The sequence below is a fragment of the Rana temporaria genome, chromosome 3, assembly GCF_905171775.1.
Source record: "Rana temporaria chromosome 3, aRanTem1.1, whole genome shotgun sequence".
Taxonomy (NCBI): domain Eukaryota; kingdom Metazoa; phylum Chordata; class Amphibia; order Anura; family Ranidae; genus Rana; species Rana temporaria.
In genome coordinates this window covers 479,860,922-479,873,254 of record NC_053491.1, presented here as the reverse complement: position 1 = coordinate 479,873,254, position 12,333 = coordinate 479,860,922, and the positions used below count along the sequence as shown (strand labels likewise).

The 12,333-nt window shown below is 49.5% G+C and overlaps 1 protein-coding gene across 1 annotated transcript in view; it reads left to right on the top strand.

The window, feature by feature from the left end:
- The first annotated feature begins 7,813 nt into the window (after positions 1 to 7,813).
- LOC120930786 (calmodulin-binding transcription activator 2-like) overlaps positions 7,814 to 12,333 on the top strand; it is a 146,213-nt gene continuing 141,693 nt past the window's right edge. Inside the window, exon 1 of the mRNA XM_040341958.1 lies at positions 7,814 to 7,928. The gene's annotated coding sequence lies outside the window, so the exon portion shown is untranslated. The remainder of the gene's footprint in view (positions 7,929 to 12,333) is intronic.

The window sequence follows — 12,333 nt, the reverse complement described above, 5'->3', positions numbered from 1 at the left end:
CCGCGGGCCATTTGCGGCCCGCGGACCAGTTATAAATGGCCCTCAGGCAGGGTGGAAGTGAGGGGAGCAAAAAAAAAAAAAAAAAAATAATAATTTTTTTTAATTTTTTTTTTTGAGCTGGTGCCATCTGGTGGTGAGCCGTTGGTATTACAAGTTATTACCACCAGATGTGTGAGCTGGCGCCATCTGGTGGTGGCCGTTGGTATTACAAGTTAAGCATTACAAGTTAAACAGCAATTCTAATGTCATTTTTCACTATTTTCACTGCCATATTCTTCCCTCTAATTAGAACCCCCAAACATTATATATATTTTTTATCCTAACACCCTAGAGAATAAAATAGCGATCGTTGCAATACTTTCTGTTACGCCGTATTTGCGCAGCGGTCTTACAAGCGCACTTTTTTGGGAAAAAAATTACACTTTTTTTAATTAAAAAATAAGACAACAGTAAAGTTATCCCCATTTTTTTAAATATTATGAAAGATAATGTTACGCCGAGTAAATTCATACCCAACATGTCACGCTTCAAAATTGTGTCTGCTTGTGGAATGCCGACAAACTTTTTTACCCTTTAAAATCTTCATAGGCGACGTTTAAAAAAATCTACAGGTTGCATGTTTTAAGTTACAGAGGAGCTAGAATTATTGCTCTCACTCTACCAATCGCGGCGATACCTCACATGTGTGGTTTGAACACCGTTTACATATGCGGGCGCTGCTCACGTATGTGTTCGCTTCTGCGCGCAAGCTCGTCGGGACGGGGTGCGTTTTCTGGCTCCTAACTTTTTTAGCTGGCTCCTAGATTCCAAGCAAATTTGTCAAACCCTGACTTACACCAGTGCTGGTGGTAATAATGCGCTCGCTGACACCAGTGCTGGTGGTAATAATGTGTTCGCTGACACCAGTGCTGGTGGTAATAATGCGCTCGCTGACACCAGTGCTGGGGGTTAATAATGTGTTCGCTGACACCAGTACTGTTGTTTTTGAAGTTTGAAAGTTTGCATGCGGCCCCCCATGGCATATGAAAACTTGTCTTGTGGCCCTCAGGTAATTTGAGTTTGAGACCCCTGCTTTATGTGATGAAAAAAAACGACATTTTCTGTGAAGTAAAAAACTACGTTTTTGAAACTTCAATTTTCAAAGACGACGTTGCCTACACACCATCGTTTTTCTCACAATGCTCTAGCAAAGCGAGGTTACGTTCACCACTTTTTTCCATTGAACCTCGCTTCATTACTAGCTTCTGGGCATGTGCGGGTGTAAAAACGTAATTTTAAACGTCGTTTTTTGCTACACACGGTCAATTTCTGTGAAGTAAAAAACGACGTTTTGAAAAACGACACATAAAATTGAAGCATGCTTCAATTTTTTTTGTCGTTTTTCACAAGACATAAAACTACGTTTTCCCCCACACACGGTCATTTAAAGTGACGTTTTTAAAAACGTTGTTTTTTTTCATCACATAAAGTGATGGTGTGTACGGGGCATTAGAGTAAGAAGCACACTCAATCCTGGACTAACAAAGTTTGCAAAAGGGAGATGACAAGTGTGAAAGAGCTATGGTCACGCACAGCCCCGGTACTCCTTTTCTGACTGTATGTAACGTACTCAATCCTGAACGTACAAAATTAAGCAAAATGGCGGTGACAAGTGTCAATGTATCCTGGTCGCCAGGCCATCCACGCATTGTCCAATCCTAGACTAACAAAGCTTGCAAAAAGGGGATGACAACAAGTGTCAAGGTGCTGCGGTCGCGCACAGCCCCGGTACTCCTTTCCTGACTCAGGGTATGTAGCGCACTCAATCCTGGACTTCCTTGGAGGATGTATAAGGGATTGTAGTGGCAGAGCAAGCGTTTTGGGTCCCTATCCTGTCGCAAGGACATGCGAACAGCCCCAGTACTCCTTTCCTGACTTAGGGTAAGTAGCGCACTCAATCCTGGACAGGGCCGATCCTAGGGTCACAGGCGCCTGGGTGCAGAAATACTTCTGGCGCCCCCACATGGGCGTGGTCATCTTACTAACTCCTCCCCGTTACAAATGTTTCTATGGCAACCACTCAGACACAGAGATGCTCCCTTAACCACTTGCTTACTGGGCACATATACCCCCCTCCTGCCCAGGTGAAATTTCAGCTTCCGGCACTGCGTCGCTTTAACTGACAATTGCGCGGTCGTGCGACGTGGCTCCCAAACAAAATTTACGTCCTTTTTTTCCCCACAAATAGAGCTTTCTTTTGGTGGTATTTGATCGCCTCTGCGGTTTTAATTTTTTGCGCTATAAACAAAAAAGAACGACAATTTTGAAAAAAAATACAATATTTTTTACTTGTTGCTATAATAAATAGCCCACATTTTTTTAAAAAACATTTTTTTTTCTCAGTTTAGGCCGATACGTATTCTTCTACATATTTTTGGTAAAAAAAAAACGCAATAAGCGACTGGTTTGCGCAAAAGTTATAGCGCCTACAAAATAGGGGACAGAATTATTATTTTTTATTATTTTTTTTTTACTAGTAATGGCGGCGATCTGCGATTTTTATTGGGACTGCGACATTATGGCGGACACATCGGACCCTTTTGACACATTTTTGGCGCCATTCACATTTATACTGCGATCAGTGCTATAAATATGCACTAATTACTGTATAAATGTGACTGGCATTGAAGGGGTTAACACTAGGGGGTGAGGAAGGGGTTAAATATGTTCCCTATATAGTGTTCTAACTGTGGGGGGAGGGGACTGACTGGGGGAGGTGACCGATCCGTGTCCCTATGTACAAGAGACACAGATCCGTCTCCTGTCCAGAGACAGGATGCTGTCTCTGTGTGAGCCGGCAATGAGAAATTATGTCATATGTTTACATATGACATCATCTCTCATTGGCCGCACAGATCGCATAGCAAACGGCCACTCCGATTGGCCGTTCACGGCGATCTGTGATTGGCTGTGTCCAAGGGACACGGCCAGCACAGAAGTTCCCCGCTGCGCGCTCGCCAGCGCGCGCGGGGAACGAGGAAAGGGGCGGCCATAAAAAGACGGCGTCCCAGAGAAGTAGAGCCACCCTGCGGCCATATATAGTCGTACGGCCGTCGGGAAGTGGTTAAAGTGGTTGTAAACCCACTTTTTTGACTTTTACCTACAAGTAAGCCTATAATAAGGCTTACCTGTAGGTATAAAGAATATCTCCTAAACCTGTACGGTTTAGGAGATATTCCCCTCGCAATGCGCAGCTGATTGCAGCGGCGCATGCGCAGGGGGAATCCTCGGCTGAAGTATTTCATAATGAGCTAATATGCGGTGCATACTAGCTCATTATGGCTTTTGCCTTGCAGGTGTAAAAAAAATAAAATTGCATATGCGGGTTTACAACCGCTTTAAGAAGTCTTCATTATCCTGGGATCCTTTAATGATCTCTTAAAGGGGTTATAAAGGTAAATGTTTTTTCACCTTAATGCATCCTATGCATTAAAGCGGGGGTTCACCCTATCGACAGGAAAAAAAAAAATTTTTTTTCTTTTACCTTTAAATCAGGCACTGTAGCGCGAGCTACAGTATGCCTGTCCCGAATTTTTTCCCCCCATACTCACCTTGTAGTCGTCCATCGAAGATACCGGGGAATGGGCGTGCCTCTGGAGACGGAGGATGATTGACGGCCGGCTCTGGCGCGTCACGCTTCTCCGGAAATAGCCGAAATAGGCTTGGTCTTCACGACGCGTGCGCATAGCCTGTGCGCACGCGCCGTGAAGAGCCGAGACCTACTCCGGCTGTCTTCGGGGAGAGTGACGTGCCAGGGCCGGCCGTCAATCATCCTCCCTCTCCATAGGCACGCCCATTCCCCGCGGGAGCCGAAATCTATAATGTACGATTACACTGTGAGTACGGGGTTAAAAAAATCGGGACAGGCATACTGTAGCTCGCGCTACAATGCCTGTCTCGATGGTAACATCATGTGGGTCAGGGTGAACTACCGCTTTAAGGTAAAAAAAAAAAACGACGGTACCGCCCCCCCCAAACCCCCGTTTTTCTTACCTGACCCCTCGAAAGTCCCGCGTGCGTCCTAGTGATCCTCTTCGGTTCCCAGCCTGGCCGTTGATTGGCTAGGCTGGACGGATTGATAGCAGCGCAGCCATTGGCTGGCGCTGCTGTCAAACACATCCGCTGTATCACGGGAGTGCGCCCGCAAAAGCTTTCCACCATGCAAGCTCGCTTGCATGAAGGTGGAAAGCTTTTGCAAGGAGGAGACAGCCGCAGAGGGACCCCAGAAGACCGGATTCGGGGAGAGTACACTAATGGGACCTGGAGGGGGGCGTCTCTGATGGACACAGAGAGGACTTCTGTTAGGAGGTCTGGTAGAAAGAGCCCCCAGACATACTACATACATAGTACAGGAGACGGTCAGAGACTGCAGACATGATACAGGAGATGGTCAGAGACTGCAGACATGATACAAGAGATGGTCAGAGACTGCAGACATGGTACAAGAGATGGTCAGAGACTGCAAACATGATACAAGAGATGGTCAGTGACTGCAGACATGATACAAGAGATGGGCAGAGACTGCAGACCTGATACAAGAGATGGTCAGAGACTGCAGATATGATACAAGAGATGGTCAGAGACTGCAGACATTATACAAGAGATGGTCAGAGTCTGCAGACATTGTACAAGAGATGGTCAGAGACTGCAGACATGGTACAAGAGATGGTCAGAGACTGCAGACATGGTACAGGAGATGGTCAGAGACTGCATAAATGATACAAGAGATGGTCAGAGACTGCAGACATGGTACAGGAGATGGTCAGAGACTGCATAAATGATACAAGAGATGGTCAGAGACTGCAGACATGGTACAGGAGATGGTCAGAGACTGCATAAATGATACAAGAGATGGTCAGAGACTGCAGACATGGCACAAGAGATGGGCAGAGTCTGCAGACATTATACAAGAGATGGTCAGAGTCTGCAGACATGATACAAGAGATGGTCAGAGTCTGCAGACATGGCACAAGATGGTCAGAGACTGAAAAAATTATACAAGAGATGGTCAGAGACTGAAAAAATGAGACATGGTACAAGAGATGGTCAGAGACTGCAGACATGGTACAAGAGATGGTCAAAGACTACAGACATGGTAAAAGAGATGGTCAGAGACTGCAGACATATTACAGGAGATGGTCAGAGACTGCAGACATGAAACAAGAGATGGTAAGAGACTGCGGGCATGATACAAGAGATGGTAAGAGACTGCGGGCATGATACAAGAGATGGTAAGAGACTGCGGGCATGATATAAGAGATGGTAAGAGACTGCTGTCAAACACATCCGCTGTATCACGGGAGTGCGCCCGCAAAAGCTTTCCACCATGCAAGCTCGCTTGCATGAAGGTGGAAAGCTTTTGCAAGGAGGAGACAGCCGCAGAGGGACCCCAGAAGACCGGATTCGGGGAGAGTACACTAATGGGACCTGGAGGGGGGCGTCTCTGATGGACACAGAGAGGACTTCTGTTAGGAGGTCTGGTAGAAAGAGCCCCCAGACATACTACATACATAGTACAGGAGACGGTCAGAGACTGCAGACATGATACAGGAGATGGTCAGAGACTGCAGACATGATACAAGAGATGGTCAGAGACTGCAGACATGGTACAAGAGATGGTCAGAGACTGCAAACATGATACAAGAGATGGTCAGTGACTGCAGACATGATACAAGAGATGGGCAGAGACTGCAGACCTGATACAAAAGATGGTCAGAGACTGCAGATATGATACAAGAGATGGTCAGAGACTGCAGACATTATACAAGAGATGGTCAGAGTCTGCAGACATTGTACAAGAGATGGTCAGAGACTGCAGACATGGTACAAGAGATGGTCAGAGACTGCAGACATGGTACAGGAGATGGTCAGAGACTGCATAAATGATACAAGAGATGGTCAGAGACTGCAGACATGGTACAGGAGATGGTCAGAGACTGCATAAATGATACAAGAGATGGTCAGAGACTGCAGACATGGTACAGGAGATGGTCAGAGACTGCATAAATGATACAAGAGATGGTCAGAGACTGCAGACATGGCACAAGAGATGGGCAGAGTCTGCAGACATTATACAAGAGATGGTCAGAGTCTGCAGACATGATACAAGAGATGGTCAGAGTCTGCAGACATGGCACAAGATGGTCAGAGACTGAAAAAATTATACAAGAGATGGTCAGAGACTGAAAAAATGAGACATGGTACAAGAGATGGTCAGAGACTGCAGACATGGTACAAGAGATGGTCAAAGACTACAGACATGGTAAAAGAGATGGTCAGAGACTGCAGACATATTACAGGAGATGGTCAGAGACTGCAGACATGAAACAAGAGATGGTAAGAGACTGCGGGCATGATACAAGAGATGGTAAGAGACTGCGGGCATGATACAAGAGATGGTAAGAGACTGCGGGCATGATATAAGAGATGGTAAGAGACTGCGGAAATTATACAAGAAATCAATGCATCAAATGCAGCCTACCAGTTCCCACCAAATCCAGCTCATCGGATTTGAATCTCCCGGGCAGCCACTGTAACAAAGTCCCGCCTCCTAGACCAGCTTGTGGCTTCTATGATACACGTCACACTGATTACATTTTACTGCATTGGATCAGCGTGCCGTCTATCTCACTGGAGGACTTTGTTACAGTGCCGCCAGGAATTTCAGACCAAAGCTTGTGCGATGTGCGAGACACACACAAGCAGTGGCATCGCTAGGTGCACTTTCAAGTAAATCAACCCCTATGTGCCAACGGAGAGGCGGCTGCCTGCTAATTCTGAGACTTAGTTGCTTGCTGCAAAGAGAAGAGAGTAGAAACACCGCTGGCTGGGCGCCTTAGGCGGCTGCCTAGTGGTAGCACCCGCCCTGAGGATACTATGCTGATGGCTTCAGGAAAGCCTTAGACCTTAGCCTAGATTAAGGCTTACCTGTGGGTGCTCGAAATATCTCCTAAACCTCCACGCTTTAGGAGATATTTACTCAAATCACGGGGCGCGGATGTCTACGGCGCATGCGCCCTAAACGACGGCGCAGGCGCACTGTAGCGTGCCGTTCCTCATTGAGTCCATGCTGTCACTGGCGGCTCCCTGCACGCACGCACGGGAGTGACATCACATCGCGGCTCCGGCCAATGACAGCGCCGGAGCTGTTAAACCCGGAAGATGTCGGCCCCCCCCGAGACATTGGTAGAGGACGGCTGCAAGGGCTTCGATCGGAGGTGCGTATCACATAATGGGCTAGTATGCTATGCATACTAGCTCATTATGTCTTTGTCTTGCAGGTGGTGTGTTTTTTTGTTTTTTAACTTGGGTTTACTTCCTCTTTAAGGTTTGACCTCATATTATATGGTTTTGGTAAATCTGCTTTCCTGAATACTTTCATGCAACGCTTCCCAATCCGCAGTCACTCAATCTGCCAGTAAGCGCTCCCACGCTGGGATCCACCAATCACAGAGCAGAACAACCAAATTCCGTCACTGGTTGCCATAGTAACCGGGAACGCGTCCTCCACAAGCCTGACAGGTTGCCCCGCGCATGCGCCGTGTTGTCAGGGGGGGTCAAATAGTGTATCTTCCCTCCCTATTTTTCCCTCTGCGTGGGGGACCTTTCCTGGCACTGCCGTTACATTTGCACTTCGTGGTCACCGCGATTTGTAAACAATGAGGTCCGTAATCAAAATTATGAAATGGAGCTTAGCTTAGCTCCGCCCCCTTGGTGTGCGCACACCGCGGTCCCTCGGGTTTTGCGAGGTGACGTCACAGATGTGTCGGAGACATTTCCGGTTTGCGACCCGCCGTTCCCCTCCTCCCTGGTGTGCGTGATGACGTACGTGGTATGCGAGAAGAGGGGGGCGCGCGCTGAGAAGATGGCGGCTGGAGGGTCCCGGGGAGGTGAGTGACTGAGGGGGAGGGGGGAGACACTGAGGGGGGAGGGGTGGTGTGTTTTGGGGGCCCCTCAGCTCTGTAGATGGCCTGAGATGGGTGTGTGGTGGGGTGACAAGAGCTCCTCATTATTATTATTGTTCCTGTATGTAGCTGTCATCTGTCTTCCTATATATACACAGCCCCTCCCCCCTGTCTACACATCTTCTGTGTATATGTGTGTGTATATATATATATATATATATATATATATATATATATATATATATATATATATTCCTCCCCCCATTATATATCAGCCCTGTATATATACACCATCACCTCTGTATACATGTGTGTACACACCATCATCTCTGTGTGTATATATACAACTCCCCCCATCTATATACCAGTACACACATGGGTTATATATATATATATATATATATGTATGTATGTATGTATGTATGTGTGTGTGTGTGTGTGTGTGTGTGTGTGTGTGTGTATATATATATATATATATATATATATATATATATGTATATATATATATATATGTATGTGATGGCATATAGATGGGTTCTATATATATATATATATATATATCACCCATCTATATGCCATCACCTATATATATCCCCATCTATATACCATCACCTCTATGTATATATCTCCTCACCTATATACCATCACCATGAATGTATATATTCCGCAAGAGTTCCCCTTTGTGGTGGCGACCGTTGGGCAGGGCGCCCCCTTTGTGGCGGTGACCGTTGGGGCCGGGCGCCCCTTTTGTAGCGGCGACCGTCGGCCCGGGCGCCCCCTTTGCGGCGGCGACTGGTGGGCAGGGCGCCCCCTTTACGGTGGCGACCGGTGGGCAGGGCGCCCCCCTTTGTAGCGGCGACCGTTGGTTAGGGCGCCCCCTTTGTAGCGGTACTACCAGTGGGCCGGGCGCCCCCTTTGGAGCGGCGACCGTCGGACCGGGCGCCCTCTTTGTAGGGGTGACCGTTGGGCAGGGCGCCCCCTTTGTAGGCGCGACCGTTGGGCAGGGCGCCCCCTTTGTAGGAGCGACCGTTGGGCAGGGCGCCCCCCTTTGTAGCAGAGACCGTTGGGCAGGGCGCCCCCTTTTTGTGGCGGCGACCGGTGGGCAGGGCGCCCCCTTTTTGTGGCGGCGACCGGTGGGCAGGGCGCCCCCTTTTTGTGGCGGCGACCGGTGGGCAGGGCGCCCCCTTTTTGTGGCGGCGACCGGTGGGCAGGGCGCCCCCTTTGTGGCGGCGACCGGTGGGCAGGGCGCCCCCTTTGTGGCGGCGACCGGTGGGCAGGGCACCCCCCTTTGTAGCGGCGACCGGTGGGCAGGGCGCCCCCTTTGTAGCGGTCGCCAGTGGGAAGAATGCTCCTTAGATTGGTCAGTGGGATGCCACACCAGGCAGATTTCCCACACATGGCGGAGCTCTTCATGGAACCAGCTGAAGACCATAGTGAGGAGCTTCCTCCATTCATTCCCTGTATTGCAGGCGTCTCAAACTGGCGGCCCTCCAGCTGTTGCAAAACTACAAGTCCAATGAGGCATTGCAAGAATGACAGTTACCAGCATGACTCCCACAGGCAGAGGCATGATGGGACTTGTAGTTTTACAAAAGCTGGAGGGCCACCAGTTTGCGACCCTTGCTGTATTGGGACCTCACAGATCTGGTCATGTGACCAGACGCAGGGGAGATATATGAGGAAACCTCTCGGCTCGATGTGAAAACTTCATGTTGGAGGCTTCCTCTGTTGATTGTGGATATTGATTTTGCTGCATACTGACCCCAAGCTCGTGGCCCCCAGGTTCATGTTGCTCAAGGCCAGGGACTCGTTGACAACATGCTATCAAGAAATGGGTCTGACATAGGAAGGGACACAGCTGGGTGCAGATACCATAGAGAAGGTAGAGGTCCTAGTTCAGGTTTGACTGTGGACTTGAATAATCCGTAACAAAACCAAGGTTCGGAGCAGGTAGGAGACTCGGATAGCTAGGAATTAAGCCAAGAGTCAGGGAAGGTAGTAGACTCCTGTTGCCAGGAACGAAGCCAAGGGTCAGGTTAGGTTGTGGATTCCTATAGCTAGGAACAAAGCCGAGGGTCAGGACAGGTAGTAGACTTTTATAGCCAGAACTAAGCCAAGGGTCAGGGCAGGTAGCAGGCTCCTATAGCCAGGAATTAAGCCATGGGGTAGGTAGCAGGCTGCTATAGCTGACACAAAGCCTAGGATCAGGGCAGGTAGCAGGCTCCTATAGCAGGAACAAAGCCAGGGGTCAGAGCAGGTAGCAGGCTCCTATAGCCAGAACAAAGCCAAGCGTCAGGGCTGGAATGAAGCCAAGGGTCAAGGCAGGTAGCAGACTTTTATAGCTGGAACTAAGCCAAGGGTCAGAGCAGGTAGCGGGCTCCTATAGCCAGCAACAAAGCCAAGGATCAGGGCAGGTAGCAGGTTCCTATAGCTGGAACAGAGCCAAGGGTCAGGGCAGGTAGCAGGCTCCTATAGCCAGCAACAAAGCCGAGGGTCAGGGCAGGTAGCAGGCTCCCATAGCTGGAACAGAGCCAAGGGTCAGGGCAGGTAGCGGTCTTCTATAGCCAGCAACAAAGCCAAGGGTCAGGGCAGGTAGCAGGCTCCTATAGCTGGAACAGAGCCAGGGGTCAGGGCAGGTAGCAGGCTCCTATAGCCGGAACAAAGCCAAGGCTCGGGGTGGGTAGTAGACTTGGGCATGAAAAAAGGCAAGGTCTAGGGCAGGTAACGGACACAGATAACTAGGAATGAAGCCAAGGGTCAGAGAAGGTAGTGGACTTGGATAGTCGGGAACAAAGCCAAAGGTCAGAAGGTAGTGGACTTGGGTCAGGGCAGGTAGCAGCCTCGGTCATGAAAAAAGGCAAGGGCTAGGGCAGGTAGCAGATGCAGATAGCCAAGGGTCAGGGAAGGAAGCAGGTTCCTATAGCCGTAACAAAGCCAAAGCTCAGGGGTAGTAGACTCGGGCATGAAAAAAGGCAAGGTCTAGGGCAGGTAACAGACACAGATAACTAGTAATGAAGCCAAGGGTCAGAGAAGGTAGTGGACTTGGATAACCAGAATGAAGCCAGGGGTCAGGGAAGGTAGTGGACTTGGATAGTTGGGAACAAAGCCAAGGGTCAGAGAAGGCAGTGGACTTGGATAGTCGGGGAGGAAGCCAAGGGTCAGAGAAGGTAGTGGACTTGGATAGTCGGGGAGGAAGCCAAGGGTCAGAGAAGGCAGTGGACTTGGATAGTCGGGAACAAAGCCAAGGGTCAGAGAAGGTAGTGGACTTGGATAGTCGGGGAGGAAGCCAAGGGTCAGAGAAGGCAGTGGACTTGGATAGTCGGGGAGGAAGCCAAGAGTCAGAGAAGGCAGTGGACTTGGATAGTCGGGGAGGAAGCCAAGGGTCAGAGAAGGCAGTGGACTTGGATAGTCGGGGAGGAAGCCAAGGGTCAGAGAAGGTAGTGGACTTGGATAGTCGGGGAGGAAGCCAAGGGTCAGAGAAGGCAGTGGACTTGGATAGTCGGGAACAAAGCCAAGGGTCAGAGAAGGTAGTGGACTTGGATAGTCGGGAACAAAGCCAAGGGTCAGAGAAGGTAGTGGACTTGGATGGCTGGGAACAAAGCCAAGGGTCAGAGAAGGTAGTGGACTTGGATAGTCGGGAACAAAGCCAAGGGTCAGAGAAGGTAGTGGACTTGGATAGCCGGGAACAAAGCCAAGGGTCAGAGAAGGTAGTGGACTTGGATAGTCGGGAACTTGGCCAAGGGTCAGAGAAGGTAGTGGACTTGGATAGTCGGGAACTTGGCCAAGGGTCAGAGAAGGTAGTGGACTTGGATAGTCGGGAACAAAGCCAAGGGTCAGAGAAGGTAGTGGACTTGGATAGCCAGGGAGGAAGCCAAGGGTCAGAGAAGGTAGTGGACTTGGATAGCCGGGAACAAAGCCAAGGGTCAGAGGAGGTAGTGGACTTGGATAGCCGGGAACAAAGCCAAGGGTCAGAGGAGGTAGTGGACTTGGATAGCTGGGAACAAAGCCAAGGGTCAGAGAAGGTAGTGGACTTGGATAGCCGGGAACAAAGCCAAGGGTCAGAGAAGGTAGTGGACTTGGATGGCTGGGAACAAAGCCAAGGGTCAGGGAAGGTAGTGGACTTGGATAGTCGGGAACAAAGCCAAGGGTCAGGGAAGGTAGTGGACTTGGATAGCAAGGGAGGAAGCCATGGGTCAGAGAAGGTAGTGGACTTGGATAGTCGGGGAGGAAGCCATGGGTCAGAGAAGGTAGTGGACTTGGATAGTCGGGGAGGAAGCCAAGGGTCAGAGAAGGTAGTGGACTTGGATAGTCGGGGAGGAAGCCATGGGTCAGAGAAGGTAGTGGACTTGGATAGTCGGGGAGGAAGCCATGGGTCAGAGAAGGTAGTGGA